General features: G+C 47.0%; 2 protein-coding genes across 4 annotated transcripts in view; both read right to left on the reverse strand.

The window, feature by feature from the left end:
* Positions 1–5,621, reverse strand: part of TIAM2 (TIAM Rac1 associated GEF 2) — a 230,507-nt gene extending 224,886 nt beyond the window's left edge. For both annotated transcript variants that reach the window (XM_036871919.1, XM_036871916.1), the window contains exon 1: positions 5,492–5,621. The gene's annotated coding sequence lies outside the window, so the exon portion shown is untranslated. The remainder of the gene's footprint in view (positions 1–5,491) is intronic.
* Positions 5,622–9,212: 3,591 nt separating this feature from the next.
* SCAF8 (SR-related CTD associated factor 8) overlaps positions 9,213–27,564 on the reverse strand; it is a 201,286-nt gene continuing 182,934 nt past the window's right edge. The window contains exons 22-24 of one of the 2 annotated variants that reach the window (XR_005022199.1): positions 14,429–14,641; positions 13,439–13,627; positions 9,213–10,506 (exon numbers count right to left, since the gene is read on the reverse strand). The gene's annotated coding sequence lies outside the window, so the exon portion shown is untranslated. Of the gene's footprint in view, positions 10,507–13,434; positions 13,628–14,428; positions 14,642–27,564 lie in introns of both variants that reach the window. The other variant, XR_005022198.1, reaches the window with a different exon arrangement.

Raw genomic sequence — 27,564 nt, forward strand, 5'->3', positions numbered from 1 at the left:
AATTTTTAAAATGATAACAGGGACTTCCCTGGTGGCGCAGTGGTTAAGAATCCGCCTGCCAATGCAGGGGACACGGGTCGAGCCCTGGTCCGGGAAGATCCCACATGCCGCGGAGCAACTAAGCCCGCGAGCCGCAACTACTGAGAGCCCGCGTGCCACAACTACCCGCGCACCTAGAGCCCGTGCTCCTCAACAAGAGAAGCCACCGCAAGGAGAAGCCTGCCCCCACTCGACGCAACCAGAGAAAGCCTGCGTGCGGCAACGAACACCCAATGTAGCCAAAAACAAATAATAAAATTGTTAAAAAATGATAACAAAATACTGCACAAAAATTCATCACTATATTTTAAAGGCACTTTAAAGGATCTGGGGAATCCTTAACTTTTACCAGTTTGAGAAGATTTCCAAGCTTATTTTCTATATGCCATTTCCCAAACTACCGATGACAAAATTCTAGTTTTCCATCCGATTCCCAATGCAAAGGAATCACTTAGTAATGGGAACTCTTAAAGAACCATGTCCAAGAGACACATTCAGAAATCTAACCGTGAACTTAAAAGAAACCTTGTAATCCAACACCACGAAAACACAATGAAAGCTGCAGTCCAGAGTCTGTTACTCAATCTGCAAACCTCCTAAATGGAAACGAAGCAGACCCGTTTCCAGCTGGATGGAATGCCTGGAGAGGGGTGCGCTGGATCCCAGGCCAGACGGAATCCAAGATAGGAAATACATTACACGCTCCTGGCAGGGAAACTTCTTGAGCACCAGCCTATGTCTCCTGACCTCAGTCTGTGGGAGGGCTTCGGATCGGGCACTTTTTGTTCTTTCTTAGAATTCTGAACTAACTCATAAAAGCTTTCAAATTCTACATTGTTTTTTTTATTAAAATCCTCGATTCATTTACGATTAGAGACATGCTAACAGTTGAGACAGAATGGGAGAGAGGAAGGAACACGCAGTCAGACAGACCTGGGTGAATCTCAGCTGTGCAACTTCCTAACTGTGTGAACTTGGGTGAGGGGCCCCCGCAGGTCCCCAGCCTTCTCCTTCTGCACTGCTGAGGTCTGTGAACATCCTTAACTGGATCCACTGCCCCTCGCCCACCACACTCTTCCTCGCCAAGTCCATCCCACCTCCTTCAGATCTCAGGACTCCGTCCCCTTGTGTTTTCCCACTGCCCAGTCCAGCTGCCTTTGACCATCCGCACGATTACAACTGACCATCTTTCTGCCGGTCTTGTTTTCTTAAATCCACTCACCACACTCTAAAGAGGGACTGGTCGAAAATGCAAATCGTTCCTCTGCCTAAAGCCAAAGTGACTTGCTTTTATGTCACTTGTCTTTCTTCTCCACTTGAAGAAAGTCCTCTTACTCGAGTCCAGAGACTCAAGATACTTAATACACTTTAGGGGTCACCAAATACCTGTTCCATGTGGAGGGACAGTTGTTTAGGCTTCGGTTTCCTCCTCTTCCTCCTCATTCCACGAGAGCCTTGCTGCTCTACTCAGAGGAATAAATGGGGTGGTGCATACAGAAAGCCAGCACAGTGCCTGGAGGCACTTCCCACCACACTGTCTAACTCTTGTTACCCTTCAGTGTTCTAAAGTTCGCAAAGTGCTTTCACACACGTGAGCTCATTCGATCCTTCTAACAACTCTGCGACTCAGGAGGTTACAGGAAGAAATTCAGGCTGGTGATGTTCAAGGCTTGCAGAATCAAGGCTAGTCTGTGGACAAACCTACTGATTCCATATCCTGAGTTTTTCTACTGATGCCTCTCTGTCAGGAGTTCTGGCTTCTTTTACAGAAAACATTTCTTTTTTTTTTTTTTTTTTTATAAATTTTTTTTTTTTTTTTATTTATTTTTTTTTGCGTTGGGTCTTCGTTGCAGCGAGTGGGCTTCTCATTGTGGTGTCTTCTCTTGTTGCAGAGCACGGTCTCTAGGCATGTGGGCTTCAGTAGTTGTGTCATGCGGGCTCAACAGTTGTGGCTCGCAGGCTCAGTAGTTGTGGCTCGCGGGCTCTAGAGCACAGGCTCAGTAATTGCGGCACAGGGGCTCAGTTGCTCCGCAGCATGTGGGATCTTCCCGGACCAGGGATCGAACCCATGTCCCCTGCATTGGCAGGCGGATTCTCAACCACTGCGCCACCAGGGAAGCACAGAAAACATTTCTTACCCAACTCTTCCATCAAGTTTATCTAACACTTTTATTGCATTTAAGGAATACAAACACATAGGCCAAATTCCACTATAATGGACTCCAAGGACTTTGGTTTGTGCTATATCAAATAATTACTTTAAGTAAGTAAGCTTTCAACTGGCTCGTTCGTTCATTCCTTCATTCAGCAAATATTTATCACCTGCCTACTTCACACAAGGCATTGTGTTTGGTGCTGGGAATCTTCCCTTTCCCTGAGATATAATTAGTCTATACCTTCAAGATTTCCCAACTGAAGCCAACAATGGAACATATAGAAGCTTGAATACATAGAAGCACTTGAATAAATAAAGCAATGAACTAAGAGCCAGGGAATCTGAGTGCTCATCTTGGCTGAGCTCCTACCTAAGCTCTGTGACCTTGGACAGGTCCCTGGTACTACCCTTCCTTACCTATAAAATGGGAAAATTGGTTCATATTATCTTTAAAGTTATTCTATGCTATGAATTCTAGAGAGTCCAGGATTCCATACAATTGTCAAGTTCTTTTGACGTTTAATGGTATACGATTTTATACAACCATTTTATAAATTTTGGTGAGATGATCCACATATAGACTTTAGCTTGACAAATATCTCTAGATTGCCCACAAATTGTTAGAAGTTTTAAACTATATACAAGTTTGGAGCATTTTTAAGAACCTTACAGCCAACTGAGCTTGCAAACTGCCTCCACATAAAAACTGCATTTTCTGTAATGTGTAAACTGCAATCTTAAATGCCGATCTCATTTGAAGAATCTAAATAAATTAGATTCAACGCCTTCTTTTCTGACATTCTTTTTTTAATTCTGTGATATGTCACTTTAGGATGACTGGTGCTTGTGTACAAAATGGCACTTCAACCAATGTAGTAACACATGTTCATGTGAGCAAAGCTCTTTATGGCCTTACTTTTAAGAGTCTTATACCCTTATCTCTCACATCAAATCATGATTAGATGCATAAACCTTAGAGCCTTGAAAGGCAGTCAGCTGAGGAGGCCCACCACGTGCTGGCACACATCTCGGACGCCCACCTATGAACTTACATCCCCAGATTCTTCCCTGTAATCAAGGAGAAGACACCTCTTACGTCTGGCTGTTCAAGAATCACTTGAACAGCCAGACGTAAGAGCAAACCAAAGCACATTCCTATATCCTGACTTACGCGAGGAATCTGCCCCTAAACTCCAGCTTCTTTCTAGACGTCTGTAGAGATGGTGCTTTCTCTTCTCTCATTCAAGGAATCTTAACTGAGCTCCTGCTCCGTCAGTCTCTGTGATGGGTGCTGAGTTGGGTAAATTAGAAAAGGCGGCCCCTTCCAGCGGAGAGGAGGGCACCAGGGGCTTGGTGAGTGGAGTGTAAATTGGATTTCAGCCTCCACTTGCCCACTGGACAGGATGACCTTGTGCAGTGAACAACTCACAGTTTTACAAGGTGGCATGGCCAGGGGTGTTGAACAAAAAAAAAAATCACGTTCTAGTAGAGACGATGACTACTAGAGAAGAAAGAGCTCAACTGCCGAGTGATAATGAGGAAGGAGAGCTTGCTAGAGAATGTATCTGACTGACACGTGAAGGACGTGTGGGTAATCAACAGATGGGCAAGTGGAGCTAGAACAGTATAAACAGAATGATGCTCATTCATTCCAGACAGGGGTCTGGAAATGACAACTTGGAAGGAGTCTGATGAGGCTGTGTGTGTGTGTGTGTGTGTGTGTGTGTGTGTGTGTGTGTGTGTGTGTGTGTGTGTGTGTGTGTGTGTGTGTGTGTGTGTGTGTGTGTGTGTGTGGTGTGTGTGCGCGTGTGTAAGGGGGAGGGGGGAGGCGAGACCTGGGGCAGAATCAGGAGAGGAGGCTGGAAAGGCAGGCAGGGGCCAGGTGATGAAGCATTTTATGGCAAAGTAAGGTGTCAAAACCGGATTCGGAGATCATTAGGGGCTCGTTTTGCCGCTGTAAGTAATAAACTCTTCTTCGATTATACCTTGCCCTGTTTTTTCACATTTACCAATCACAAGGTAATTAGGGGCTCTGATTCCCTAAAGCAACAAGTCTTACCCTCTAAGCTGAGCAGGTAAAATCCAATGGAAAAGAAGTCTGCTTTCAACACAGCACCAATCTTGATACTACATTTTTAGAACATAAAAACCTTAAAGAATACCAGAAAAGGTTTTTAAGTGTGTACGTACACACGTTCTATTGGTTATGCTCAAATGATAAGACCAGAAATTGACACTTTTTATTGAGCTTAGGCCTGAAATATTTATAGCATATGGTCTGCACCTGTAAGAAACTTGGAAGACTTTAAAAACTTTTATTAGTAGACCCTCCAGCTTAAATCGACTGGAGAGGGACTGGAGATTACCAGGTGCCGTCCGTTAAAATAATTATGTCAGCGGCATTTGCGGGACGCGAGGTAGAACGGGTGAATAAGCGTGAGAAGAGAACCCCAAGACCTTGGCCACATAGTGAATAAAGGTCTTATCGCGACGCAAGGCTGCCTAGATTACAACTGTCACCAGGCGGTCTCTCACAGGGTCCCCGCAGAGGCGACGCGAAGGGAATTATCGTCAGGACCAAGCAGCCTCCCCTCCCCCCAATTAAGTAAAGTTACCCTATTTTGCTATTTTAAAAAGTATGAAGACGCATGGAAGCTCATCATGTTAAGTTTCACCGTTTCTTAAAGAGAAACGACGCCGTGCAATCGTACCCCCCACCCCGTACCTTTACGCCGGCTGCCGGCCGTCAATTGTTGGAAGAATGGCCTCTTTTCTTTCTAAACTTTTTGGTAAATATGATCCGTTTGCGACACGACGTGTCGGCTTTCCCAGAAACTTGGCACCTGGGCCCCTCGGAGCAGAGCCGGGCGGGGGCAGCGGCGAGACTCCTGCCCTTCCCGCCCCGTGGCCCCGGGCTTGGGGGACCCCTGGGCTCGGCGACCTGAGCCGCGGGCGCAGGATCCGCTCCCCCAGGACCTTGCAGGGCGCTGGGCCACCGCACCCACGAGACCGGGCTCGGGGCGCGGAAGCCCGAACGCGGGGGTCGGGCGGGCCCAGGGGCACCGCGAGGGCCGGCGATCTGGAAAGCGTTTCCTCCGCCCGGCCAGGCTGCGCGGGGGTCCGGGACGCGCCAGGGAGCTGCCACCCGGCGCCGGGTTGTGCCGGCTCGGCGACCGCAGCCGCAACCCTCGGCTCACCGCCCGGGGCAGGCGCCGGAGGGCGCGGCGAACAAAGCCGAGGAGGTGGGCCGCCCGCCCCGAGCCGGGGTCCGGCCTCGGCCCCCGCCTGCCCCCTTACCTGGGTGGAGCGCCCGGCACCCGCCCGGGCCCCGGCCGGCGACACGGCCGTTCCCGCGGGGTCCCGGGGTCACGCGGGGCGGCGCCGGCCGACTTGGAGAAGTTGCCAGGGTCACTCTGTCCCCCGCGGGCGCTGAGCCTCCGGCCGCCGCCGCTACCCCTCGCCTCGCGCGCAGCGCCTGTGGCGGCGAGAGCGGCCGCACCTTCCTCCCCGGCCGCTGGGCCCGCCTCCTCCCCGCCCCCGCCGCCCAGCCCAGCCCAGCCCAGCCCAGCCCACCCCCGCCATCCCCCATCCTCCCATCCCCCCCAGCAGTACCCCCCCGCCCCCCCGGCCCCGCGCCGGCCCGCGCCCATCCCCCGCGGCACCCACCGCGCCAGGCCCCCGACCCCGCAGCCGGCTCCCGGGGCGGCCCGCGCTCCCGCCCGCGTCCCCCGCCCACGTCCCCCGCCCACGTCCCCCGCCGTAGCCTCCTGCGCTTTCTTTCCAGGACTTCCCAACTAACCGACACCGAGAACTCCACGAGCTTCGAGTAAGCGCCTGCCATGAGCTCGGCGCTCTGCCTGCCATCGTGGATGCGGTGCGTAAGGCCCAGTTCCTTCCCCGAAGAGCTGAGGGTGGGGAGACGCTTGCTCGGGCACCGCTAAGACAGAGGCAGGCGGAATCTGAAGCGTCGTGCAGGCAGGAGAGACTGCTCGCCTCCTAACCTTCCTGAGAAGAGAGAGATGGAGGAGCCGGAGGGTCCAGGAGAGTTCGGACTTCCCAGGTGGAAGCTGCAGGGTTTATTGGAGAAACCTGGGGAATCCGGAGGGCCCGGATGATGGGGAGGGGGAGGGCGCTCGGGAGAAGCGGGAGTGAAGGCTGTGTTCCCACCACCGCGGTGCCTGCCTTTACAAAGGCTCTCCCGTAGAGAGGAGCGGGAAGGGGGAAGAGTTCGTGTGCTAGTGTGGGTCCCCCAAGGAGCAGGCGCCAAGACAGGACTAGATACGGAAGAATTTTCTTAGGGGAAATGGCTGTGGGATTAAACGCCAGGGGATTCCAGAGGGCCAGGCTTCGTGCGAGTCTGATCCCACTGAAGGAGAGAGGGAAGCAACACCCCAGCCTCCCTGCAGCCTCAAAAAGATCATGCGTGAGTCCTACCCCCAAAGTTACCCATCACAGGGGGCCCAATTCTCCTTGGTACCCACCTGCCTGAGCATCCGTGTCTCTACCAGTCCTTAGCTGGGAGCAGCCACACGGGAAGTGTGGCCTTGGACACAAACCCAGAGGTGAATTTCAGAGCACAACAGCCAGGGCCCTTCCTCAGTTAAACTCCCAGAAAGCTGGAGATGGTTGGAGACCTTCCAGGAAGATTCCCACAGCTGGCGATTCCACAGTCTACAAGACACATGGAATCAACTTTCCCACACACACCTACAATTTTTAAATGAAGCCTCAAGGGTTTGCTGTGTTCAGACAGACCTGGCTCTCCACTTTCTACCGCCACAGGCTCTGTCCACACTGACCCCTCTCCACTACATAGGCTCTCCCTGGTCCTGTCTCCACTCGGGCACACGTGGCGGTGCCTCGGGGAATGCCTCCCACTCCAGTCACCCTCCAGTTCCCAATTCAAGCGTCACCTCCTCTAAGGAGCTTTTTCCCCTTAGCACAGAGCTACCACCCTAGGATCTTCTTTATATGTTTTTCACCCTTGCTTCTTGTATCATGTTTTTTCATGCTGTTTCACAATGTTATTTTTTTTTTGTTTTTTCTGATTATACAAGTAACATGTTCATTGCACAAACTTGGGACATATAATCCAAATGTCTCCAATTCCCCCAGTCTTCAAGGGACACCTTCCCTTGATAGATAAGTAATCAGAGTCTGAGCCCCATTCCATGTGTATCAGTCTGGATCCAATCAGAAGAGAGAAACCACACAGCAATTAAGCAGTAAAAGTTTAATAGAAAGAATTATTAACTATGACAGGATTTGGAGCAATGAGGGATTGACTGGTTAGAAGTAAAGACAATGCAAAAGAAAACAGGAACAGCAGATACAAAGATTTTTAAAGCAGCCACTACCCCTGGGGCCGAGATAGAGCACCCAAGGATAAGCCTTCCCCTACCCCAGGCTGAGACCCAGACCTTGCTGGGGAGAGCACGGCTATGGTTCACTAAGTGCCAGGGAAGTCACTGTGGTATCACGCCAGTGGAACTTGCTGGAAATCTACCCTCTAGGGTGTGGGGAAAGTTGTACAGAGGGAGGTGTCTCATGGAAGCAGTTCGCTGCAAAACCACCCAGAAAGAGAGGTGCCAGAAGAAGCCGGTGGCCCCTGGGTGCTGCCCTGCACTGCAGGATCCTGGTGCTGGAGAAACCCCTCAAAGTGCAGGAGCCAGCCAAGCAAGGCAGCTGGCAGGCAGGATTCTGCCCTCCTGCAAGTTCTGCCCCACACCCTGTCCTGACAAAGCTAACGACTGACGAGGCAGCTGGCAAGGGAAATTACATAAAAGGCCCAGATCCCTTTTTACAGAGACGGCAAAAAGGATGAATTTGGAGCTGACAGGCAATGAGTCAGTGACGGGGCAACCTCAGAAAGTCCAGGCGTTGTCCAGCTTCCCCTCCCCAGATATGCCTGCATGGTCTCTCCAAATCTCGCCCTGCTGGCCCTTCTTCCCTCCGCTGGCCTTTTCGTTCCTGATTCCTGCTCCCTCTGCTGCAAGTTGCCTCTTAGCATTTTCTCCCCCAGTTTTGCCCTAAGGGGGAGGCGTGGCCTCTTCCTCGCCTAGCTTCTCGCCTAGCTTCTCACGGCACGGCTGTGACCAAGTTGTGAGGTCACAGTTCACATCAGATTGAACAGACGTCCTGGGGAAACGGAAGGGAATTACAGAAGGGGAAAAGAAAAGAGCGAAAACCAAATAATGGTCCCAAAGAGGCGAAACCATCCAGAGGCTCTCTCTCCTTAGTCCAAGCCCCATACAGGGCGCCAGTGTGCACCCCCGACAGGGGTCCAGGCCGCAATGCCATCAGGGCCTAGCGAGGGAGAGAAAAAGTGTCTCCACACCCTCAGTCTTAGTGCCACTCCAGTAAATAAAAATAACCTGCAGAGATGAAGCTCTGTCTGCAGTCAAGACGAACATTCGCATGGTTAGGAAGTGAAATTAGCCCCCAACACCGAAGCTCGTTCAGTTATTAATCCATTTACGGAGCCTTTACTCAGCACCTGGCACCGTACCGGGCAGTAGGGATATAAGCTGTGTCATCGTTACAATCTGAGGGAGACAGATAGTAAACAAATCATTTTACAAATAGTTCTGTTTGTGTCTCTGCTAAAGATGCAGAGCATATAATGAGAGTTAACCTAGCTCTAAGGGATTAGAGGGGGCCCAGCTGAGCTCTGAAGGATGATTGAGTTGGATCGATCATTCCAAGTAAAGGGAATGGTGACTTTGAAGCTCTGAGGTGCGACAGAGCTGGGCCCACTGGAAAGGAAGGGAGTAAGGACAGAGCAGCCAGAGATGAGGCCAAAGAAGCAAAGAAGAGCCAGTCACGCATGCTTTTGTTGGCATGTTAAGAATTTTGGATCTTATCCTTTGAACAATAAGAACCTTCTGAAAGGTTTTAAGCACCAGTGTAGCTGGGGGGCAGGGGGCTGGAGAAGAGACTGGAGGGTATACTTGGGAAGGGTATGCAGAGAATATATACAAGACTAGTGTTCAGAACAGAGTTTGAACCTGGAGATGAAGACAGAGAAATAACCAGCCCGGAGTAATCCTGTCTCACCCAGGGCCTGGCTGAGATGCCTGCGGGAAAGACTGGGAAAGAGACAGAACTCTTGCGAGATGGGGTCGGATCAGCAAAGAAAGCTGAGGGGGAGGAGCCAGGGGGCTGGGGGACCATCAGGAAGTTATGCTGGGTCATCTTCATTATAAAGCAGGGTCGCTTCCCTGTAGAATAACCAAGGGCCCAATTAAAGCAAACCTACTCTCAAAGATAAATCTCCACCCCTGGCAGAGACCAGAACAGCCTGTTTTTAAAAGAGGCGGCCCCAGTGTCATCACCGTCCACTCACTTCATAGCCACCAAAACTCTTTAGCTACAGTATCCTAGTATTTACCAAAAAGTTAAATATTAGCTGTAACCCCCCTCCCTAGAAATAACCATTCTGTCATATTCTCTTGCAGACTCTTCATACTTAAATTACCCAAATCTAAATTCCTTGAAGTCAGGGATCAGCCCAATTCATCTTTTTATCCCCAGTAACTTCGTACATTTTCTGGCACCTAGAGGGTATCTAGCAATGTTAGCAGAATTGAAATTCATTTGCACAATCTTTCCAGTACTGGGCAGTATTTTGTTGGACTTTCTGGTAGTAGGACACTTCAAAAAACAAGACATCCTTCCTCTGTACTATGCCAGAAAGAGTTTTCTTAAAACACCTTTCTAGTTTTTGGAAGTTTCCCGTTTGTTTTGGAAGTTGTGGGGGGTTTTGTTCTCTTTTCTCTTTCCCACAACCTGAGGAAAGAGAATCTTCTTGCCAAGTAAACTCTCTGCCTCAGCCCGGGCCCCGCCAGAAATGACATTACACACACACACACACACACACACACACACACACACACACACACACACACACACACACACTGGAGTACCAGTCAAGAATGACTGCGTTTAATACCTATCTCCACGGAGCTCAAATTCACTTTTACAGCTTGTTTGGGCGAGAAGGAGGGTCCCAGCGACGGCTGCTTCCACCAAGTGCTCTTCTGTTACTTCATGCCCCAAACTAACAGGCTCAATGCAGCCTCGCGCCCAGTGCCCCAGGATCCAATAAACAGACAAAGACCACGCTGACTCCAGCCCAGCGTAGGCAGGCATCTCTGCCAGTGGGTCAGGCTAACTGTGGAGAAGTCAGAGGATAGCCTTTTCAAGGCAGGCTGCACCTCTCCTTTCTGAAGATCATTGGCGGAATACAAACGGTTCTTTCAGCGGCTGTTTCAGGAGCTTGCACGATCTACTTCACGGCACTTTTCAAACTCCTGAAAGAAAGGAGGCAGTGGGCCTGATTACAATTCCAAAAAGCTGCGTTTAACCCAACAGTCTGGATCCACCCTGCACTGCCTGCAAACCATTTGCACACGTGTACGATGTACAGTGGGAGGCGAGGCGGTGCACCTGCTCACAGGGGTGATGGATCTTTCTTTCTCTTGGATTCCTTTGACCCATTTTTCCTTTCTGCTGACAAGTTACTAGAGGCTGACTGATATATTCTTGAAAGAAAAATGAAAAACCAAATGTCGCCTGATAGGATTACTACCCCATGATAAAAGGTCTATGTTTGTTTAGAAGATTGCTCAAGATTCCAGGTCTAAAAATCTCATTTAATCCCACAGAGACTCTCTCTTGGCCAGGGCTAATCCTGTCTCTATTCCATCCCTGAGCTAAAAGGCATCTCCCCACATCTCCAAAGAGGAAACAGAGGTCCTCAGTGCTCCCTGGGAAGTATGCTGCTCATATTTGTGAGTGAGCTTTAAGTGGATCAGCCCAAGTTACCAATGCACTGGTCTGGCTCCTGTGTAACCCATATGCAGACACCCTCCAACACCCAGTGAAAGACTTTTAACCTTGGGCTTCACTCTCAAAAGGCATATCCTTGAAAAAAAAAAATGCCTGTGACATTAATTGTTCTAAGTTGATAAAACTCATGTTATTTTAAGTTTGTTTCATTTTTTGTAATTTATAAATAAACTAAGTCTCATAAACATATCTGAAAATATAAAAGTTAATATTTTCTGAATCAAAATAAAGTACCAGTTATAATGCTTATAATACCTTAAAGATGTCCAGTCAATTCTTGCTTGCCAGCTGGTTACATAGCCAGCCTTTATTTTCACTGGAGCCCTCAGCCTAGGAAATGTGTTTGCTGAACCCATAAACTTTCCATGAAATGCAAAACGTACACAATATGAGCAAGCCTTTTCTCTCAAGTTTCCCTTTATGGCCCTGAGTTCCACTTTTTCAGTTCCCTTGTGCCATTAAACTCGTCCTTGGACTTTGTTGCAGGTTCTCTGGTTGGAGTCTTCCTGAATTCCTTGTACTTCCTCCCAGCCCTGTTCACTCTGTTGGGTCATTTCCCCTCACCCCTCAACATCACAGTCTTCCTAACTTTCTGTTATATAACTAATAATAATAAGCTGCTGCTTATTATTATTATTATTATTGAAAGTATTGGGGTTTGGGATTTGGGTGTCACAGTTCTAAGTGGGTCGGAAAGGAGGAAAAACAGATCAACTTCTGCTCGTGGACAAAGGTAATTTAAACCACGTCTGAAGCTGAGGGTTGTTGGCGTGGAGCCATCTGATGTATGGACAAGATCTTCACAGTGGAAGTGAGTTTTGAACTTAAACCACCTAGAGAATGGACTTCCGCCAGGATATTAGAACTAGCAGCTTTCTCCTCGTAAGTAAAGCTATGAAATCCGTTTAGGCATACCAGTGTGTAGTGAGAATAAATCACATTAACTGTTATGTACGTCCTCTAAAAGTTATAATTTGGTAATGATATGTAATTTGTGGGTTTCAGTTTCAAAGCTGGGGTATTAAATGAGCTAAAACCTGACCTTGAGCTCAGATTTACATGCTTGCCAATTTCTCCTTGGTCCAATACATCTCAAAAGAAAGGAAAAGAAAGTCTTAGGATATCCTATAACAATTACAGTAAATATTCATCAAATACATCCTATACATCACAAACTTACATATATATGAAATAAACATATTTGCATGTCAGTACCTATAGACTTACTTGATTCTTTTAACAACTTCATTCTATTGCATTTTTAAAAAGCAATTTACGAACTTTGGTGATAGAATGGGGAAATCCTGTCATGCAGAAAAAAACATCTGCTTTTTAAACTCTGTATCTTCCACATTATATAAATACTTATTGAATTAACAGATACATAAATTAATAAATCTTTATTGTCTGAAGTTAGAGTAATAATACCTTGACCTCGTGGCTACTGTTTGCTTTTTCACCCTCACTTTCTCATTAGAAGCTTTAAATAAGCCACAAGCTTTAAAATCCACACTCCAGGCTTTTAAATTAGATACAGTTTTCGATAGGACTATATATAACCTTTCTATAAGAGGTTAGGTTTGTATCTTTACACTGTAAAGGGCAAGTTTCCATAAAAAAATTTTTTAAATCGCTTTGGCTTTGAAATGTTCTCTTCTAGATTTTAAAACTACCATCAACATCTGTAGTGGTTCCCCAAAGTTACAGGATTAATGAAATCTTTCTGCCCACAATTTTTCCCTGCTATTGTGTCAAGAGTTTTGAAAATATTTCTATTTTACCATTTTTTAAAGGAAAAGAAAGAAAAAAAAGAAACATAGTTGTTGTGTACTCTTTATGCCTCTGGAATAATCTGCGTTCTTCCTCACCTCCACCTTCCATCCTCTTCTCCCAGGAAGGGATGGGGAACTCTGTTTGCATATTTTATTATTATTCCAGGTCATTGTAATGAGAGTCTCAGCAAGCACACTTTCCCTTGTGGAATTCGCTAATAAAAACAGACAGCCAGTTTTAAACAAGCAGCCCCGAGAATAGGAGACAAGCAGAAGCTGGGTGCAGGGAGCTGCTTTACTTTTTAACTCTGGCCTCACAGATTGCCTTTTTCATCTGCGAATATATGCTCTTAGCCCGCGGGGCCATAAGAGAATTTATAAAGCAATTTTGGATCCTTTGAAATAGAGGGACCCAATTTGTCACACGCTTTTGACAATTTCTTTGTTCAAGTATTGATACAATTTCCTACAGCAAGAGGATATTATCAATTTGTGCAGAGTCCTACCTGGACCTGAAATTCAACTGAGAAAGGCACCCACCCCTGATGACTCTCATTAACCAGCAGTGCTCCCGTTGCTACCTGCCTGCACAGAAACCCGAAGGCACTCCAGGTTTACCTACTGCAGGAGGAAGTGGTTGAGAAATCCATCTTCTTTTCACTGTGATGAGGTCATGAGAAACAAGCCATCCTGAGGAAGTGCTAGAGGTACTTTTGTGTCTCTCCAGCATCATCCCAGGGGCAAGCTGAACAGAGGGGCGATTGACGGGCAGTGGCGGAGACCTGCTGTTAGCGCATCTGTCTACCAGCTCCTGTGAAAATAAGCCAAGGAACAAGCAGAAAGTCTAAGAGTCACCCAAGTGCTTCACAGCCTCACGCCCACCACCCTCAGCCCCTTCCCTGCCTGCTACCCCCAAAGAAAGTTACATTTTGTCCCTATTTCATTTCCAATCCAACATAATTCCATCAAAAAAAAAAAAAAAAACTTACTAGTGGGGCAACACCCCTCCACCCCCCAAAAAAAGAATCCAGAGAATGATTCCACGCTACCCTGACTCCCGGCCCTGGAGGTGTGGCCTTTATCCACCCACCTCGCCATTGTGATGCCTCCCCAGACGTCCTCCTCCTCTACCCCGCCTCCTGCCTCAGTCGGTAGTATCCCTATTTCCCAAGCTGCTGGGAGCCGCCTTTGACCTCTCCTGACCTTCATTCCCACCACCATTTGGTCTCCAGCCTTTGCCTTGTTGCCTCCTAGACAGTTTCCAATCCTCTTTTCCTGTCCACCGCCACACCCAGCAGCGCTGCCCAGACAGTTGCAGCCAACTCCCCGTAACGCTCTCACGCTTCGGGACCCGGCAGAAATGGCATCTGTCTGAGCATCTTCCAGGAGCCGTCTGGGTGGAACCAATGCTTCCCAAGCATTAGGCCTCTGGTTCCCTCACCATTGCCCCCTCCCCAATGGGACAGTGGACCTTGGTTGGGGAGGGCCGGTCGGAGGTGTCCTGGTAACTGGCCGGGGACTTGGAACATCCCAGGCGCTCCGGGCCCTCGCTCCATGGGGGGATATCTGTTTCCTCAGTTGGAGCTGTGTTCAACTCTTGCTGTGCACACACCTTTTGCAAAGCCCCGTTCAGTGCTGTGGCAACTGAACGCTTTGCCCTCGGGGGCAAGAATCTCCTCCTTTTTTTTCTTCTGTCATGTTAGATTCCTCTGTTAATATGTCTAACATAACTGGGCTCTGAAAATCTCCTTTCTCCTCTCCTCTGTCATCCAGGAGCTGGCGACTGATAACTGCCTCACTGTCTCAGGCTGCTCGGCTTCTTCCCCTGAGGGTGGAGATAAAGAAGGCTGTCAGAACTCTGCAGGGATGCCAGCTCTTGCCCTCACCCTCTGCCTGCCAGAAGATGGTACATGGTCCACAGAGGTCCGTCTTTCCTAAAAATTCAATCCACTTCCTTTTTTGGCCAGATCAACCTCCATCATCCCAGGTGTGGTCACACTGAAAATGTCCATAAAGCTCTGACTGGCACACATTTTCAAGGAAAGTGGATAGAGACATAATGGAAGGGGAAGCGTCCCCTTCTTACACTAGCCTTGCGACCCCAGGAAATGACTTGCCCCTCCGTGTCGCCGTCGCCTCCTGTGTAAAATGAGGATAATCATAGGTTTTACCTGACGGAATCGTACGGGGATTAAACGAGTTTGTGTTTGTAAAGCACAAGCACTATCTAAGTGTTTTACAAGCTAAACACAGCCATGGGATTTCTCTCATCCTGATGCTTTCTTCTACTTCAGCATCTTTTCAAACAGGAAAAATACACAACAAGCGGCACAGTGCGGGTGCTGCCCAGCGTTGGGGGTCTTGACCGCTCTTTGATGACTGATGTCTGAATTCATGTTAATACAGCCCTGGACACTCTGTGGAACAACACAGATGATTTTAGCACAAAACCAGCACTGCATGAAGAAACCCAACCACGCACTAGCCTGACGGGGGAAAAGTCACAGATGGATGATATACTAACATTTCTTGAGCGCTTACTCTGTGCCAAGCAATAGCATCAGGACTTTAGATAATTTATTTCACTTGCATCTTGTAACCACCTAATGAGGTAGGTAACACTATTAGCCCATTTCACAGATGAGCCACAACTTGGGGTTTAAAAAGGATAAGCAGCCTGCCATGGTCACAGAGCTAGCGGTCAGCTGACCCAGAGTAGATGGGCCTCACCACCAATCATATGGGGAAGACAGGACTCTTCGTTTTATTAATGAACTCCGTTCTATTTTGAAAATACAGTTCATGCTTTCTAAGTTAATTGTCATCATAATGACTTGGACGCTCATCGAATATTGCCTGTTGATGATTATGATGACCCCGCGCTCAGCCATACTGGGAAGCTGGCCACGGCCTTCCTTGCTCCATCCTCACCTCTCCCCTAGTCCCAGGACAGAAATCACACAACAAACATCTGTCAGCTGTTGCTAAGAGCTTAAGCTGTGAACTGAACTTTCTTGGGAGATATTTGTGCTTTAATTGTAAAACGGATGACGCCTTCAAGAAGCAAAGGAATGATGCCACATGATGGATCTCAGACACCTGTACAAGCGATCTGACCGAGGAGGCCTCCCCGGAGCCCTTCAGTCACCCCAACAGATTGACCCTGATGGTACACGTTTGTATGAGAAAACACTGTAACTGTCACTAATTCCCTTCCTGGTGAGACCTTGACCTGTTTGTTGTGGTTGTTGCTTTTGTTCGTTTGTTTGTTTGTTTTACTGCAAAGTATACTTGGTTGTAAACTGTATCTATTTCCTCAGTTGGTGTGAATTCTGACTTGAGCCAGTTCAGGCTAGCTTAATGAAACAAGAAGCAGGAAAGCATATAAACTCGGGGAATTGCTACATGGAGAGAAGCAGATCAGGGTCGCCCAGATGCAAAGGTGACATGAAAGGTTACCGTTGTAAGGAATAGAATACGAGCTCAATGCCTGAGTTAATATAAAATGTGGGGACAGGTATAGAAATCTAATTGTCTTTCCTTTTCCATAATTGGTCTCAACTTAGTTCATCAGTCCCCATTTCCAGTTTGTAGTTGTACTTGTTTGCTAAGGCTGCCGTAAAAAATGTCCACAAACTGGGTAGCTTTAAACAACAGAAACTTATTGTCTCGTAGTCCTGGAGGCCAGAAGTCTGAAATCAGAGTGTCTGCAGGACCATGGTCTCTGCGAAGGCTCGAGGGGAGACTCTGTTCCATGCCTCTCTCGTAGCTTCTGGGGGTTGCCTGTAATCCTCGGAGCTCCTGGGCTTGTAGGAACATCACTCCCATCCCTGCCTCTGTCGTCATGTGGCATCTCCCATTGGGTCTCTGTCTCTCTTCTTTTTCTTCTTTTTTTTTTAATGATCTGTTTTTTTTGTTTGTGTTTTGGTTTTCTTTTTTTTTTTTGGTCGCACCACACAGCTTGTGGGATCTTAGTTCCCGGATCAGGGATTGAACCTGGGCCCTTGGCAATGAGAGCACAGAGTGCTAACAACTGGATCACCAGGGAATTCCCTCTTCTCCTCTTTTTTTTTTTTTAATTAATTTATTTATTTTTGGCTGCATTGGGTCGTCGCTGCGCACGGGCTTTCTCTAGTTGCAATGAGCGGGGACTACTCTTTGTTGCGGTGCGTGGGCTTCTCGTTGCGGTGGCTTCTCTTATTGCAGAGCACAGGCTCTAGGTGCGTGGACTTCAGTAGTTGTGGCACGCGGGTTCAGTAGTTGTGGCTCGCGGGCTCTAGAGCGCAGGCTCAGTAGTTGTGGCGCATGGGCTTAGTTGCTCCGCGGTGTGTGGGATCTTCCCAGACCAGGGCTCGAACCCGTGTCCCCTGCACTGGCAGGCGGATTCTTAACCACTGCACCACCAGGGAAGCCCTCTTCTCCTCTTCTTAAAGGGACACCGGTCATATTGGATTAGGGCCTACCCTAATGACCTCATCTCAGCTTGATTACCTCTGCAAAGACCATCTTTCCAATAAGGTCACATTTACAGGGACCAGGCCTTCAACATATCTTTTGAGGAGACATGATTCAATCCAGAACAGTTGTGGAAAAAGAAATCTCACCCCCAAAGAAATTCAGTCCCTTCCGGCTTAAAAATCTAATTTCTTTCTGATATTTAGTTTGTCAATTCTGGGTTTTCCTCAGTTCCTCATCTCTTTTCTTCTTCTCTCTAGACGCAAGTAAGTTCCAGGAGGAGGCTGGGTGTGGGTCAGGCCAGGTGCTCTCGAGAAGCAGGGCCAAGCCGGCCTGGGTGAGGGATGCACTTGGCAGACTTGCCCCAGTCCTCCCCGAGTCCATCTTGCCTGGACCTGGGCATCGACCTTGGTCTTTGTAGCAAACACTGCCATCACCCGGCCCACCATGGACTTCCATGAATAGGACTCCACAGGCTGTGTCCTCCTTCTCTCAACTGGGAGGCCTCCCCCCGTCTGCCGGGCTATTTTCAGCCCAGCTCTGTGCTTTGCTTTCAGGAATAGACAGGCTTTGGAAGTCCCCTCCCACCGCACTTGGGGCCCTTGGGCACACAGGACTTGAGAGCTGTCCTCTGGCTCTCAGTCTAGCTTTTTATTTTTCTTTTTCAGTCCACTGCTCTGCTAGATGGGGGCTTCCCAAAGTTTCTGTGGGCTAAACCGGAGGAACACGCTTGGGGATCCCCAAGCTTTTCTCTGGTTTATTTTATGCCCATCCCCAGGGACAAGGCCCAAGGGTCAGAGGGCAGAACCCCACACAGCATTTCTCATTCTGCCTTTATCCCAGCTCCACACCACCTCAGCCCCAGCCCAAGAAAGGTGTTTCTCTGCTCTGTGTGTGCAGATGGCCCTTAGGATATCAGACATGCTTCTCTATTCTACAGTTTTCCTTGGAAATGCCCCAAACCAACGGTCTCTTTTTTTTTTTTTAATTTCTTGACTACGCCCTGCGGCATGTGGGATCTTACTTCCCTGACCAAGGATCGAACCCATACCCCCTGCAGTGGAAGCGTGGAGTCTTAACCACTGGACCGCCAGGGAGGTACCCCCCCGACCTTTTTTTTTTTTTTTTTTTTTTTTTTAAACCAACAGTCTCATTCTTGACGTTTTGCTTCTGAAGATAACGAAACAGCTTATATTAGACCAACCATTCTGATGCAAACAGCTAGCAGGAAATCCAGATGAGCGCACGCTCACATGCTTGCAAATCATCAAAGAGCTGCCCAGACACTGAAGTCTTAGACCAAAATCCCTGAGAAAAGGGAATTTTGGAGACAGGAGCACAATGTTTGGATTCCTTTTCCCCTTGAGGCGTTTTCCAATCACTAAGCTGCCAAGACAGCCAGAGAGAAGGTATCTCTGACAATGGACCCCATAAAGGTCTGGTATCCAGAATACATATAAACGTTGATGAATCAATTAATTTAAAAAAAAAAAAAGTCGGACTTCCCTGGTGGCGCAGTGGTTAAAAATCCGCCTGCCAATCCGTAGGGAACACGGGTTTGATTCCTGGTCTGGGAAGATCCCACATGCCGCGGAGCAACTAAGCCCGTGCGCCACGACTACTGAGCCTGCGCTCTAGAGCCCGCGAGCCACAACTACTGAAGCCCCCGCGCCTAGAGCCCGTGCTCTGCAACAAGAGAAGCCACGGCAATGAGAAGCCCGCACCCCACAACGAAGAGTAGTGCCTATTCGCTGCAACTAGAGAAAGCCCGCAGGCAGCAACGAAGACCCAACGTAGCTCAAAATAAATAAATGAATAAATAAATTTATATAAAAAAGTCATTGCAATTAAAAAATAGGCAAAAGATTGGACATTTACTATACAGTAGAAGACATTCAAATAGCTGATAAACACTTGAAAAGATGCTCCACCTCAGGCATAAGGCCACAAAGAGACCCCATTACGTACCCTCCAAATGGCTAAAATTAAAAAGACGATAATATCAAGTGTCAGCAAGGACATGCGTGAGTCTCATAAATTGCCGGTGGGAGTGTAAATTCATACAAACACTTTGGAAAAACTTTCTGACAATAACCACAAAAACAATAGGTGCAATGACCCAGCAAGTTTTCCCCAGTCTATACACTAACAGAAATGCACTTAGAGTGTGCACAGCGTGGGTATAAGAATGTAGCATCATTACTTGTATGAAATAGACCAAATGAGAAACAATTCAAATGTCCCTCAACAGTAGAATGGATAAATCAAGTGTGGTATATTTATATTATGAATACTGTACAGCATAGTAAATTAAGCAACTCATGTATGAATCTTACAAACGTGATGTTGAGAGAAAGAAGGCAGGCATAAATTAATAGGTACTAGGTGGTTCCAATTATATAAAGTTCAAAAATAGGTGAAACTAATTTAACGTGTAGGAGTCAGGAGAGTGGTTACCTTTGGTGACTGTGAGGGGCAGGGAGAAGGGAGGAGTTCTGGTAATGTTCTATTTCTTGAACTGGATTGTGGTTACACAGGTGTGTTTATTTGAGTAAATCCACAAAACTGTAACTTATGTCCAGTGCATTTTCTGTATTTATGAAACTGTAATAAAAATATTGTTTAAACAAACATTTCTCACATAGACTCTTAACATTGAAATTTAGAGCTATCGCTCCTAGTACATCTCGTCTTCGTGTAAAATAGGATATAAGCATCATTAAGACTGAAACTGTGGGGCTTCCCTGGTGGCGCAGTGGTTAAGAATCCGCCTGCCAATGCAAGAGACACGGGTTCGAGCCCTGGTCCGGGAAGATCCCACATGCCGCGAAGCAACTAAGCCCACGCGTCACAACTACTGAGTCTGTGCTCTAGAGCCCGCGAGCCACAACTACTGAGCCCGTGTGCCACAACTACTGAAGCCCGCATGCCTAGAGCCCGCACACTGCAACGAAGAGTAGCCCCCGCTTGCTGCAACTAGAGAAAGCCGTGCACAGCAACAAAGACCCAGCACAGCCAAAAATAAAAAAATAAATAATAATTTTAAAAAAGACTGATACTGCTTTTTAGCTCTAATAATTAGATTGGGTAATATTTGCCTTCAGGCAAGTCCTGCTCAAGTTGATCACCTTCAAGTTGAAGGTCTTGAGGTGAGATTCATAAATCACCCCACCTTCTTGAGCTCACCTCCAGCCTTTACTTGTTTTAATTAGGTATGAATGTTCTTTAATTCCTCTAGAGTCAATCAACAAAGGAATCATTCTTCCGTGAGAAACAGACTTGCCCTCGCAGTGTTTTTTGTTTCTGTTTTTCAGTTTGGAGAATACAAAGACAGCACATTTTTATTCAGGGTCTTGCTCGAGGCCGAGGATCATCGCTCCCAGACCCAGCTCCTCCAGACACCTAGGTCTTCCTCGTCTCGTAACCTTACTTTCCTTTGTACCACTCCTTTGCCACTTAGAACCCTCCTGGCATTGCCAGCTGCCTTTTAATACTGTATCCCATCTTGGCCACAGGGACTGTAGCACCCTGAAAGGCAGAGCGCACCTCACACTACTTTTTTTATAATATATAAATTTATTTATTTATCTTTTTATTTTTGGCTGCGTTGGATCTTCATTGCCGTGCACGGGCTTTCTCTAGTTGTGGCGAGCGGGGGCTACTCTTTGTTGCAGTGTGTGGGCTTCTCATTGCAGTGGCTTCTCTTGTTGCGGAGCACGGGCTCTAGGCGCGCGGGCTCAGTAGTTGTGGCTTCCGGGCTCTAGAGCGCAGGCTCAGTAGTTGTGGCACACGGGCTTAGTTGCTCTGTGGCATGTGGGATCTTCCCAGACCAGGGCTTGAACCCGTGTCCCCTGCATTGGAAGGCGGATTCCTAACCACTGCGCCACCAGGGAAGTCCACCTCACACTACTTTTTAAATGCCACCAGCCTTGGGGTGGTATCTTGTGCAGTCACTGCCTAGAATTATTAGCTGTCAGATGGATAACAACCCATTTTTCCTTCCTGATCTCTGGAGGGGTGAGGAAGGGAGCACAGGAACAGCCTTAGGTTAGTTGAATATTTTTAATATAAGAACTTGTCACACTCCATGGAAGTAACCTAAGTGCCCATCAACAGGTGAATGGATAAAGAAGATGTGGTATATATATATACACACACACAATAAAATATTACTCAGCTATAAAAAAGAATGATACAATGCCATTTGCAACAACATGGATGGACCTAGAGATGATCACACTAAGTGAAGTAAATCAGACAGAGAAAGACAAATATCATATGATATCACTCATATGTGGAACCTAACTAAAAAATGATATAAATGAACTTATTTACAAAACAGAAACAGACTCACAGATTTTGAAAACAAACTTATGGTTATCAAAGGGGAAACGGGGGGGAGGGATAAATTAGGAGCTTGGGATGAACATACACACACTACTATATACAAAATAGAGAACCAACAAGGACCTACTGTATAGCACAGGGAGCTCTACTTAATATTCTGCAATAACCTATATGAGAAAAGAATATAAAAAAGAATGAATAGATGTATACGTATAACCGAATCACTTTGCTGGACACCTGAAACTAACACAATATTGTAAATCAACTATACTTCAATTAAATAAACAGACAAACAAATAAATAAATAGGGACTTCCCTGGCGGTCCAGTGGTTAAGACTCCATGCTTCCACTGCAGGGGGCACAGGTTCAATCCCTGGTCAGGGAACTAAGATCCTACACGCCATGCCGAGCGGAGCACGGCCAAAATAAATAAATAAATAAATAAAGTTATAAAGAAAAAAAAAAGAACTTGTCATACTCAAGTGACTCCAGGTTTCATGACACAAACCTGATGCACCGACTCCCTGACAAGGAAAAGTGGCAGAGCGGGGTGACACCGCTGCAGGGCAGCAGTCCCAAAGCAGGTGCGGTGCTGGGAGAAGGATGCCAGGCACGAGCAGCACCGGCAGAGATGGGCTGAGCGCAGACACCCAGAGTTCCTCCCGGATGAGCAAAGCTCCCGGACCAAGGCTTGGTTCTACTCCAGAATATCATTACGAATGACAGATGATAGTTATTGGTTGTTACAGTGTGCCAGGCATCAACAGAAGCATTTCACAAGTGCTATCTAATCTTCAAAGCAACTCACAGAGGTAGAAACTTCATTCTCCCTATTTTGCAGAAGAGACAACTAAAGCTAAGGGAGGGAAAATAGCTTGTCCAAGTTTTCATGGCAGTAGAAATAATAAAGCCAGCATTCAAATCCAAGTCTCCTGACCTCCGAAGCAGGTTCTAAGGAAAACAGGTACATAAAGAACTGATAGATAGTTAAAGGAGTCGAAGATGTAATAAGACGTGCACATAAATATCTATCTTACCAGACAGACTGTGGTAAGTGCCAGGGGAAGAGAACGAGCAAAGGGTAATGATCGTTTCTGGCTGCAGGAGATTCCACCAGTAGTTAAGGTGAGTGAGGAAATTTCATCTCCATGTTACAATATTATGAAAGTCAGATTGAATCGTCTACCGTAATGACACGGTAGAGCCAGGCTGAGAGCAGACACTTTCAGAATTCCTCCTTGGAGAGGAAAGATCTTGGATCTAGATATCAATGGGATAAAATCTAAAAGTCGGAGCTGGCTCTAGGAAGCCCCCTCATGGACACGCCTCGGCCTGACCCCTCCAGGCGCCGTGGGCAAGATCTGGAAAAGACCACCAGGGCCCCTGGTAGGCACAGTGCTGTTGGTGCCCTGAAAATACCCCAAGGACCACGGTGTTTTCATGAATGTTTATCACAATATAGACAGTGTCCAACGTGTAAAGATCCATCACGCCACTTACCTGTTTGAAAGAAAAGCAACATGGGAAAAACTACTTTGATAAATGATTATGGGGTGTGTTATCATCTATAGAAAATAGTCATTTTATTTCTAAACAAAAAATGGTTTCAATGTCATTACCCTATGTGTACTGTCATACACCCTTTGCTGAAGCTGCTACAAGTTGTCCTAATAAACTTTGATATTTACATTCAGGCGTTTATATTTATATTTAGGCACAGTGGTTTACTTAATTTGGCATATACCCCAGCATGGCTTTTGCTTGGGGCTCTAAATTCTAGAGTACGGGCTATAGACTTAGGGCCAGCTTAAAGTACCAAGAATTTGGTAATGGGGGAAACACAAGGAAGACTCTTATTCAAGCAACACTGTCAATTTATCTGTGCAGAGAAATCTTTCTTGGAAATCTTCTTAACTTCCAATCCTTTTATTGAATTCTTTCATTGTTTGAAAGTCTGGCCCATGAGTTTCCAACATACAGACTGAAACCTTCTTCTATGGGAACATCTTCACAAACATAGGGTGACATTGAGAGCCAGAAGCCACTGGATCTTCCCTGTGCTCAAACAGCCCCACTCGTTTAGCTACGCCTTCATCCATCGGCTGCTCCAGGCGCAGTGCACGTCCTTGGGGATGTAACGACGTGGCTCTGCCTTAGAGGAAGTTCCAGTCCGGAGCATGATGGCTGTGAGGCTGATCCTGTTCCGGACCATTCTGGGGGCCGGGGGAGAGGGGCAGCTAAACCCAATACTTAGCATCCTATTATCCTCCAGGAGGAAAGCAAACAAGCCCAGCCTGGGGGTTCGGAGTCATTCCTTCTCCATCAGGCTGGTGGCTTTCAGACAGCTAAGCCTCTGCTTGATGCCCAAGTGGCACGTCTCTACCTGAAGGTGTGTCTGAGTTGCCACTAAAAAGGACTTTGTAAAACATCCCCTTAGGGCTTCCCTGGTGGTGCTGTGGTTGGGAATCTGCCTGCCAATGCAGAGGACACAGGTTCGAGCCCTGGTCCGGGAAGATCCCACATGCCACCGAGAAACTAAGCCCGTGCGCCACAACTACTGAGCCCACGTGCCACAACTACTGAAGCCCGTGCACCTACAGCCCGTGCTCCACAACAAGAGAAGCCACCGCAGTGAGAAGCCTGAGCACCGCAACGAAAGAGTGGCCCCCGCTCGCCGCAACTAGAGAAAGCCCGTGCACAGCAACAAAGACCCAACGCAGCCAAAAATAAATAAATCAAGTAAAAAAAGAAAAAAAATCCCCTTACATCAGAGCCTCAATCAACGGGGAAACTGGAAATTATGTCACATTTCCAAGCTTGATTCTGCAATACAATCTCCACCAGAAAACATTCTTCGTGTTTTCTTTATGTAGCTTTGTTTTCTGGTTACTCCAAAACACATACACTATTTAAAGGACAGGGACAAACGTGGCTGTTGATTCAGTGGTCATGAAAAGACAGGGACAAGAAAATTAGACATTCGGAGTAGAGGATATTCCAGATAATAAGAGGACAAGCAAACCGTCTGCACTTAGCTTCTCTGCTCCCATCCTTGCTGAGGAAATGCAGACGCATTTGGATATGGTACCATAAACTCTCGTCAGAATAAATACACGCAAGCTGTCCTCACTTGCATAAGTCAATCATTAACTAGAGCAGCTGTTTGTATCACTTACACTGAGGCAATACAGCATAAACTCACTGAGATCATGAGCTCTGGAGTCAAATGGAGTTGATGGCAATCCTGCTTCCGCTGCTTCTTAGCTGTTTGGCTTTGGGTTAATGACTGCCTCTTCCTCTGGCCTCAGTTTTGTTTTTTTTTTTTTTGGCCTCAGTTTCCTCATGGGTAAAGTGGGGCTATTCCTACTTTGTGAGGTTGTTGTGAAGAGTCGTGTGGGTGATGTTTGGCACGTTCCCTGCCTGTGACATGTACACGTTTTTTTTTTAAATATTAACATCATTAGTGTTTAAATATCAAATTTTCCAAAAGGAGAACTGGTGTTGTATGTAATTCATGATATAGATATGGAAGTTTGAGAACTCCCAAGGGTTTTGAAGGAGGTGATTCTTCAACGCAGAAGGAAACTGGCCTGCTGCAGCTTTTGAAAGTCGCCCTGCGCAGGGCTGCGTGCTGGGGCTCCGAGTTCCTCTGCGGCGTGTGAAGCGTTCAGTCACCCAGTGCAGCTGGGCCTGAGTGCTGACCTGTCTCCCACGCGTGTGTTTTTATACTTTCTCCAGCAGCCCGGTTTCAGTCCCTTTGGGAAAAGCTTCCTCAATGATATGAAATTAGCTCTCTACCATGTAGCAAGAATGCACCAGAAAAGACCAGTCAGGATTTCCATTTCACAGGAAATTTTCTGAAAGGCCTGAAATCAGAAACAGGAAGTCTGTATAATAGTGGGCGCCTTGAGCACCGTGGGCCCGTGTGCTGCCTGCCCAGCATCTTGAGGCTCAGGGAGGCTGAATGCCGCACTCTTCCTTCCTCACAGACACAGCAGCTTGTCTTCTGAAGGAATTACTGGTTCACATTTCTGCCGACCTTCCGGGGAAAATGCTCCAGGAGACCTCCCGTCCCTCTCACAGTCACGTGTGTGGTTTACCCACCCTTAAACTCTCCCTGCAAGTTCTTGGGGTTGTTAGTTTATGCAGACAATAAAGTAAAAACAATTCTTCAAGTTGCTTTAATTTAGTCATCATGATAGTTGAGTGTCTTGGTGATGGGGAAGTCCAGAGGATCTTTTTTTTTTTTTTTAATATTTATTTATTTATTTATTTATTTATTTATTTATTTATTTATTTATTTTTGGCTGCATTGGGTCTTCGTTGCTGCGCACGGGCTTTCTCTAGTTGTAGTGAGTGGGGGCTACTCTTCATTGCAGTGCACAGGCTTCTCATTGCGGTGGCTTCTCTTCTTGTGGAGCATGGGCTCTAGGCACGTGGGCTTCAGTAGTTGTTGCTCTCAGGCTCTAGAGCACAAGCTCAGTAGTTGTGGTGCACGGGCTCAGTAGCTGTGGTGCACGGGCTTAGTTGCTCCGCAGCATGTGGGGTCTTCCCGGACCAGGGCTCGAACCTGTGTCCCCTGCATTGGCAGTCGGATTCTTAACCACTGCGCCACCAGGGAAGCCCCAGAAGGATCTTTTTAAACTGAGGAGGAGAAACAGCAGGCAATGCCCCTCTCAGATGTGGGGTGAGGGGAGGGGACATTCCGACACTCACTCACGGCCTCTTCACACAAAACAAGGGCAGGGTCCACCGATGGCTTCACCGTAGGGGGGAGAAGAGTTTGCATCATTTTTATGGTGACTCACCTGTAAACCTTAATTAAAAATCTGTTCATAGGGCTTCCCTGGTGGCGCAGTGGTTGAGAATCTGCCTGCTAATGCAGGGGACATGGGTTCGAGCCCTGGTCTGGGAAGATCCCACATGCCACGGAGCAACTGGGCCCGTGAGCCACAACTACTGAGCCTGCGCATCTGGAGCTTGTGCTCCGCAACAAGAGAGGCCGCGAAAGTGAGAGGCCCGCGCACCGCGATGAAGAGTGGCCCCCGCTTGCGGCAACTAGAGAAAGCCCTTGCACAGAAACGAAGACCCAACACAGCCAAAAATAAATAAAAAAAAAAAAAAAAAAAAAATCTGTTCATAATGCAACATGGTCAATCAACTCTACTTGAACAAAATAGTTTAAAAAAATCTGTTCATGGGAATTCCCTAGCGGTCCAGTGGTTAGGGCACCGCGCTTCCACTGCAGGGGGCAGAGTTTAGATCCCTGGTTGGGGAACTAAGGTCCTGCATGCCACGCAGCTTGGCCAAAAAAATTTTTTTAATTTAAATTTTTTAAAAATTTAAAAATAAATTAAAAATCTGCTCAAATTGTGTGAAATGAACAATAGTTGAGGAAAGCAACATCACAACAGAGTTCTCTCTTGAATATAAAATCGGTCATGAAGATAAATCCAAACACCTTTTTTTTCCCCCTTTAAATCCAAGACGTAGGTGGAAGCTCATAAATCCAGATACCCTCTTAGTTTAAAACGTTTAAGTCATATCAACAGAGCAAGGAGAAGTTTTGAAGTCCAATGACCGTTTCATGAACTTTGTCATTAAAAACCTTCCAATATAATTAGGGGAAAATTAGTTTGAAATATTGTTTTTAAAGGGAGGTCCTTCATCTATCATCCTCTGAAGATATACTGCCATTCTCTGAAAGTTATTTACCAAAACAGAAAATTAATCAGTATACACTTATTATCTGGTATACAGTAGGTGTTGTAAAATGACCATAAGCATCTCTGTCACTAGAGATTCAAAAAACTTTAAAAATTCCACCTGTCTTACTTCTTCCCAGGGAACATTATTACGGACGACAGGAAAGGCACGTATGACGACGCAACTATGAGTTTTATTTGTTTACGCGTGTGGACAAGAGTAATGGATGACTGTGTAGG

Source organism: Balaenoptera musculus, chromosome 12 (assembly GCF_009873245.2).
Source record: "Balaenoptera musculus isolate JJ_BM4_2016_0621 chromosome 12, mBalMus1.pri.v3, whole genome shotgun sequence".
Classification (NCBI taxonomy): Eukaryota; Metazoa; Chordata; class Mammalia; order Artiodactyla; family Balaenopteridae; genus Balaenoptera; species Balaenoptera musculus.